The sequence below is a fragment of the Arachis ipaensis genome, chromosome B02, assembly GCF_000816755.2.
Source record: "Arachis ipaensis cultivar K30076 chromosome B02, Araip1.1, whole genome shotgun sequence".
NCBI classification, from domain to species: domain Eukaryota; kingdom Viridiplantae; phylum Streptophyta; class Magnoliopsida; order Fabales; family Fabaceae; genus Arachis; species Arachis ipaensis.
Genome location: NC_029786.2, coordinates 102,280,113 through 102,288,113, shown reverse-complemented (window position 1 = coordinate 102,288,113; position 8,001 = coordinate 102,280,113). Strand labels below are relative to the sequence as shown.

General features: G+C 25.1%; 1 pseudogene; it reads left to right on the top strand.

The window, feature by feature from the left end:
• LOC107627900 overlaps window positions 3,492–8,001 on the top strand; it is a 9,654-nt pseudogene continuing 5,144 nt past the window's right edge.

The following is an 8,001-nucleotide window of genomic DNA, read 5'->3' as shown; positions in this document are numbered from 1 at the left end:
TTATTCAATATATATGATTGTTCTAGCCTATATTTATAGAGGTCTAATAATCTGATCTTAATTTTTTTTTTTTTGCCCATATTAACATCTAATTAAAAAAAATGTGTATGTTAAAATCTGTTTCATTGATTATTTTTAAATGAATTATAAGTTACACTTCAATATGATTTTAACTAACGTTAATATTTAGTGCAAAAAATATCTCAACATAAATTATATTACATTAATATAATTTTTAATCATAATCAATTTTGTAAAGTCACATTTATATCAACATTTTTTGTCTATAAATACTTTTATGTATGATGAATTAGAGCATAAAATTACTTTCTGCATAGCAATTAGAACATGATACATTAAATAAATATAAATACCAACACGAAAATAAAAAAATTATTTTTAAAGAACCAAATTTCAATTTAATTTGTACTTAAAAGTTAAAATAAAAAACTCATACTTTCCAAACAAAAATTACTATCATAAAAAATTTTTTTGACAACTTGCAGTAATATGATAAAACTCTACAAATTTACACATATTTTTTTTAAGATTAAGATCTCTTTAAAATCATAAAAAATTTTAAGTGGACTGCGTGCTGTTATGGTTTAAGCTTTTATTTTTATGTGTTTTTATATAATTTTTTTAAATTTTTTTATTCATTATATATGAGACATTTAATAGTAGATGCTGCTTAAAAATATAAAATCTACTATTATATGTTTTTATATAATTTTTTTACTTTTTTATTCATTATATATGAGGCATTTAATAGTAGATTCAAATAATAACTAAAGATTAATTGTAATTTAGAAAAGAATATATGATCAAGTATAAATTTATAGTATATAATATAAAATAAATTATTAATTATGTTAGCTAAATAATACAAAATTGTTTGTCTTGTATCTATTAAATATTTATGAAAATTTTGTTGTTCTAGTTTATTTGAATATACCATTTGAGTATAATTTGAATATTCAACATTCATTTAAAATAAATTCAAACACAATTAAAATTCAATAAAAAAAATTGTGTTATTTGAATGAAAGAATTGTACTTATTTATTTGAAGGCCTTGAATATTAAGATTAATTTAGTGTAAAAAAGAAAATATTAAAAATATTACATAAGAAACTAATATGGATGTAATTATTTAAAAATATCTATAACAACTTTATTGTAAATTATTGTTGTTTTTTATATAAGTTTTAATTTTCGCCATGTAATAAAAGGTTAGATTCATTTTTTAAAATGAAATCCTTTACATATGATACTCCATAAACTTGTATACCCATAATAAGTTGATATTTATCTGTCTTTATATTATTTAGTTTGATCTATTAAAAAAATATGAGTTCTGTATAAAATTAATAAAGACAATTACATATTTTTTAATGTTCAAAATTTAAGTGACAAATACACGTGTAAATTTTTTAAAAAAATAAATCTACATGACTCAAAGGTTTAATCTTCTTCTGGACCAAATGTAGATTTATTGTATTTCACTCTTTATTTCTACATAATCTTTATGTACTCTTTCAATTTTATTATGATATCATAGCACCATCTTCGTAAGTAAATTTAGACCAATATTTCATTTCTTTTTTGAAATCACCACATTCTGAGATTTTAATGGAAAATAAATCTGCTCAAAATTTCTCTATATTTGTCTTAGCATTCATTCACTCAACCTTCACTTGCACTTGCAGTTCTACCTGCCTTAGAGACACTATGTGCCGTTCATCTTAGCTCAATTTATCACCTTCAATCATTCCGCTTAATTTGCTTAGGTTAATATACAAAACTCTAAAGCTCGAACCTTAATTTAAATTTTCATAATCAAATTTTAAAATCATCAAAACTACTTAATTTATTCACATATACAGTATAAAGTTTATTATAGAAGAATTTAAATTGCTTAAAATACTAAATAGATATCCTTTCTTCCGTAAAGCATGTTAAAGAATTCAAACAAGCACCGGATTCGTGGTCTAAGAACGTTTGGACCATTAAATGGTCCCATAACAAAACATGTTTTTTAAGTTTTTTTAATAATTGCTAAATAGTCATTTTTTTAATTTAATTACAAATTAACCCCATATATTTTATTTAATTATAAAAACAATTTTTTATTTTATAAATAATTATTTTATCATAAATTTATCATGTTTATTAACAATCAAGAACAAAAACAATAACGAATTAGATCTTCCATTGATCCTAATAAATTTTTTGGCTATTCCAATAGATTAAAAAATTAAATTTGATCCGTGACGTTCGTGAGGAATCATAAAATCGTGTTTCCTTGAAAACCAATCAATTGGACTATCAAACTCCAATCGATTGAATTATAACTCAATCGATTGAATTACAGTTTATCACTAAACAATTGATTGAAAATTGCAAGGAAGCATGGTTTTTGCATAACTCAATCGATTGAAAATTATAACCCATATTCTTAATAATATCAACCCAAAACTATATAACTTTATCATTTACTGTTTTAGTTGTTCCATAGCAGAAAACTAACCCAAGTTCCTCCTTAAATCTAAATACACTCTTGACCATGTGAAATCTATATACATTCTTGAATTCTCATTATTGATAAGTTCTTTTGGAGCAGTCACTACTTTGCATTTAGACTTTAAAAGAAAACAAGTGATGTTCTCCTCTACATGCAACTCTTGTAAATTCCATTAGATAGAGCCTGAACAAAAAAATATCAAAACTAATTAGTTATAAATTCATCAATTTTATGGCATAAGTCTCATATGAGAACATATACGAAATATTCTGTTTATTCATTTTATTTCATGCATTAACTTTTTGATCTATAATTGATTGGATATAAAATTTGTCTCTAAAACTCTCATGTCCCATCAAATAATTCGAAACAAACAAAAATATAAATAACATATCTAAAAGATTCATATTTTGACAATTTGATATTATCTTTATCTATACCATTAATGTGTCACTAATACTCATAACAATACGAATGTATATCCATGTTTTGGTCTTACACTAACATTAACACAGACTTAGTCACACTCGCTTTATGAATTCTTATATTTCACTACTTGGGTTAAACCCAGAAAATAAGGGCTCTTGTAACTTGATCTTCATGAATTATACCGTTTAAAAAAAAAGGTAAGTTTATAATATTACTCAATATCTTAAAGTCAAATAAAATATTTAATATAATATAAATAATGATAATTTATTTTTATTATAAAATCATTTTTCTTCACATCTCTAAAACATTTGCCGTCAATCTCCTTAATTTATTTCCAAAAGTTTCAAGATATGAATTAAAAAAAAAATTTACGTGATGATATTTTCAAATAAAAATGACATTACAAATTCTTACACTATAAGAAAAAAGTCTATGGCCACGCTTTTTTTTGCTACGCTTTTGTGAGGGTGGCATTTGAATCGAAATTTGGTCACGTTTTTTATTGTTACGCTTCAAAAGCGTGGCAAAAAAGATCAATGGCCATGCTTTTATGGTGCCCCTGCTTTGAAGAAGGTTCTGCAACTTCAATACTGTAATTTATGCTCTTTATTCTGTTCTTTTCTTTGTTTAGTTAAATTTCAGCTTGAATTGCAAGTAGGTTCCAGTTTCGTTGTTTCTATTTTCACACTTACTATTTTTAGGAACAGGCTGTTGTTTAGCTTTTCACAATTTCTATATGCACCTCTTTTTTTTTTTTTGTTCATGGGGTACAGATATTCATATAATCCTTTGTCTGAGAGTAGTTTTTGCAAGGAGAATTCGATAGAGGGTCTGTCGACTTTCTAATTTATGTCTTTATGTGTGTATTCATCAAAGCAGCTATTCTACTGAAAATTATCTGTAGTGTTAGATTAATTTTACTGTTAGAAGGATTATTATTTCTTGTTATTATCCATTCGCATGCAATTAGTGAGTTCAATGCGTCTGTTGACTGGGATGGAGTGGATATTGTGATTTTTCTTTTTCTTAGTCCATTTTAGTTTTTAGTAAATAACATGTCAAGTGTATATACATGTGAATGTCATTAACTAACTTCCTCAGAGTTGGATTTTGCTCATTTGAACATCAATTTGATGACTGCTTCATTCTAAGGACTATTTTCTTCTTTTGTTGCAGAAATTAATGCGCTGGGATCATCAAGACTCAAAGGTTTGTGATGAGTACTTGCGTTTAATTTCTTTTGTTTATATAAATGTTCATGTTAAATATTGTGTAACTTTGTGGAAGGATATTAGAAAAGGAAGCTACTCAAATGAAGATGCAAAAAACATCTTTTTATGAAGATGCTTTGTATAATAGTGTGATTTATTAATTTGGCCACACTTTAAATAAAAACAACACTTTTATAACATATCAAAATCTAACCCTACAATCCATCATCTAAGGGTCAAAAAGAAAAATCATCACATGAAGACAATTATAATATCTTCATGGGAGTACCCACCATTAGAAAATCCTGTAACTGGAAACTGGGAAGTTCTACCTTTCCTTGCATATATAGGAATGTAGGATACCTCATAGAATACACTAGCTCATGTTCCCTTAAAACCCATTATTCTTTGGATTTTTTTTAGTTGTGTCCAAAAATGTCTCTTATGTTTATGGGCATAAAGTTTTCAGCTGGTATCGTATTCATGTGAGGGGGGCTATCTTTAATTGAGACATCATTACACCATTAGGATTTGTTGTGAAAAGATTAAATAAATAAAAGAGGTGCAAAACGAAATAGGGGATGAGAAACTCAAGCATGATAAAAATGCTATCTTCAAATAGTTGTTTTCATGATAAGGGTATCATTGTCATTCTTCTCCTTGTGTTATAATTATTAACTTTTTCTCTGTACATCTGTTGCAGGAAGTGGCACCATTGGACGTACCAGATCTTCTGGCCTACTTCGTTAAACAATCTGGGCCATAAAGAACGAGATAAAAAACTGAACTGGGAAGTTAACTCTTGTGTGACCTCTATCGGAGAAAGTATAGGGAGCCAATGACCTAAGCGTACAATGTGTACAATGAAGGTTTAGAAAGTATTAGAGATATGATTATTAGTGTTACATTATCCTGTCAGGTTACGCTTTTGGGATGAGTGGTTTCAGGACATGGTATTAGAGTTTCAGATTTAGAAGGTCAAGAGTTTGGACCTTGGTGAACCCAAAATTAACTTTTTATAACATGAGATGTTTATTATCCCTGGTATCCGGATGATTATCCCTGGTATCTGGATGGTTATTCTGCATAGTATAGGTAATGTTCATTTTATTCATAAACCAAAGATAACCAAAGATTTAGCCCATTATACACATTATACACTTGGGCCATTGGCTCCCTAGCACTACTCCCTCTATTGTGACACGTTTGTTGTATAAAACGTATGGTATAGCACTCTACCAATAATTAAGTTTGTTAATGGCATTGTCTTATATCAGTACTGATTAGAAAGAAATATCACTTCTCTGACGTGCTTGTTCTAGTAAATTAGTCATTTGATAATAAATGTTCAATAGTATTTAAATTCTTTTACTCACAACTTTTGTATGTTTAATAGTATTTATATATTATATTTTTGGATATTCTATAAATATAATATGGCATAATCATAGTAAACAAATTTAATTTGAATTAAGTATTTAAATATAATTAGTATGAAAGTAATTTTCAATAATTAATACTCATTATTAAGAGAATATTTACTAAAGATAAAAACTAAATTAAAATAGTACAAACAATGCTAAGATTAAATGAGTATGCGTGAAGTGAAGTCAGTCAAATAGAAAAATATTTTTTACATAAATTTATTTTTGAAATAATTTAAAATATTAATTGAAAATGTTATGATTATGTTTCAAAAAATATTTTTATAATATGAAGTATACATAAAATGAAAAAATGTAATAAAAGTTTAATTGTAAAGTGAGATTATAAAAGGAGTTAAGTTAAACTTTAAACAATATGTTTATTTATCCAACCACTTAACTATAATCACCATTATTAAAATTAATTATACCAAATTTTGTTAAAATTGAACTTTAATAAAACTATAACCTACCAACTTAAATGTATGTATGTTATAAAATTTATAATGCTATTAATTTTGATATATAAAACAGGTATCTCAAATAATTTTCAATTATATTGCATATCCACAATATATCAGCTATTATAAGAAAGTACACATTTGGTGTTTATAAAAAAGTTTGATTATGTTGTTATAAAAAAAAAGTAATTTGGTGATTGATTACTTTATTAAAAAATTGTGTGAAGCATCTATATATACAAATACATAATATAGCTATATTACTCGATATTATATGTATGCTAAAAATCAGTTATTCATGTAAAAAATATATTAGAATATAAAATACTCATTGAAAATGAGTTAAACACTATATGTATTTAATTTATATTGTATATAATTATTGATTTTTTTTGCACATTGCATTTTTTATTAACAATAAACAAAATTTTAATTTAATGAAAAATTTTATAAATAAGTGCTCTAATAAAATTTATTCAATCTTGTAATATTTATTTATTTAAATTTACAACGAAATTATTTAGTTTTTCTATTAATACAGAACTAACAAAAAAAACAACTAAGAAGCAATTAAGCGAGAAAATAAAATTGTTGTGTACAACGGTGACATTTACATGTGTGTGATTATTCAATGTTAATAACGATGTTAAAATTAATCTGTTGCTCCACAAAAGTTACATATGACTATATTAAAAACTTAAAATCGATTTTTGTGTGTATATTAGTGCATATTATAGTATAATTTTTAGAAAACTACTAAATTAATTCACTGATAATATAAAAAAACAATTAATATCAAATTAATATTATTTTCTAAAAGAAAATTCCCTAATCCCTATATATATATGATAAATTATTATCCGTATTTGTTTAATTATTTTTTATATTTTAAAATAAAAGATATTGTTTTATAATAAAAAATATAGTTTTATTTAAGTTAAAAAATAAATTGGCTTTTATTACTTCATGACCTTTATACCAAGCAAACAAAAGCCAATGAATCTTTAATGCTTTAGAGAAATGTTGGTCGGTAAACAAATTATTTGTTTAATTAAATTCAACTAAATCTTCTTTTTGTGTGTCTCTTTTTTTTCTTTTTTTTTTTAACTAAACTTTTTTATTATTAATCGTTAAATTATTTGATCAACTCAATTAATTAAACTTGATTACTAAAATAATTTAATCATATAACATCACCGAAAAATTTGTTATGATATAGTTTAAGATTTATTTCAAAATCCTAAATTACAAACAATCGCTCTATTTTGTTAAAGAGATTAGAGAAATAAAGTTTCATTATGATCCTTAATGAGTTAATTTTGCATTCGAATTTTTTCCCTAAAAAAGTAAATAATAGATATAAAAATAAAAAAATATATTTTATAAGTTCTTAAAATTCTATTTTTTAGAATGATATTGTTTATGCCACAAATTTCATATAATAAATAATTTATATTTTTGTCAAATATAATTTTTACCATATATATGCACATAGTTATTATGCCATGTACTGCCTATTTTTTTTTATCTAATAATAAGGTTTAATTATTCTGTTAGTCCTTATAGTTTGCCAAAACCAGCTCCGAGAAGCAACAAGCTGGCCTACCAATAGCAAAGCCTTGTGGCTATGGATGCAAAAACATTGGCAACAATGGCGATGTGGGTGACCTTGAGTATCTCCTTCTTCACACCAATCCTCTCTTCATCTCTCAATCTTCCAAATCCATCTCCAATCACCCAAACAAGTTCAGGTATCTATGTCCTCACCTCCTTTTAAAATTAGGTCAAACATAAATCTTATATGCATGGTATTTATAAGTATGTCTAAAACAAGGAAATATATATTAGCATTCACAAATCAATATATAGTGTATGTACGTAGTTATTTTCATATATATATTCCGATCCACGCATTGACCTTATATGTATATATATATATAACAGCTACTA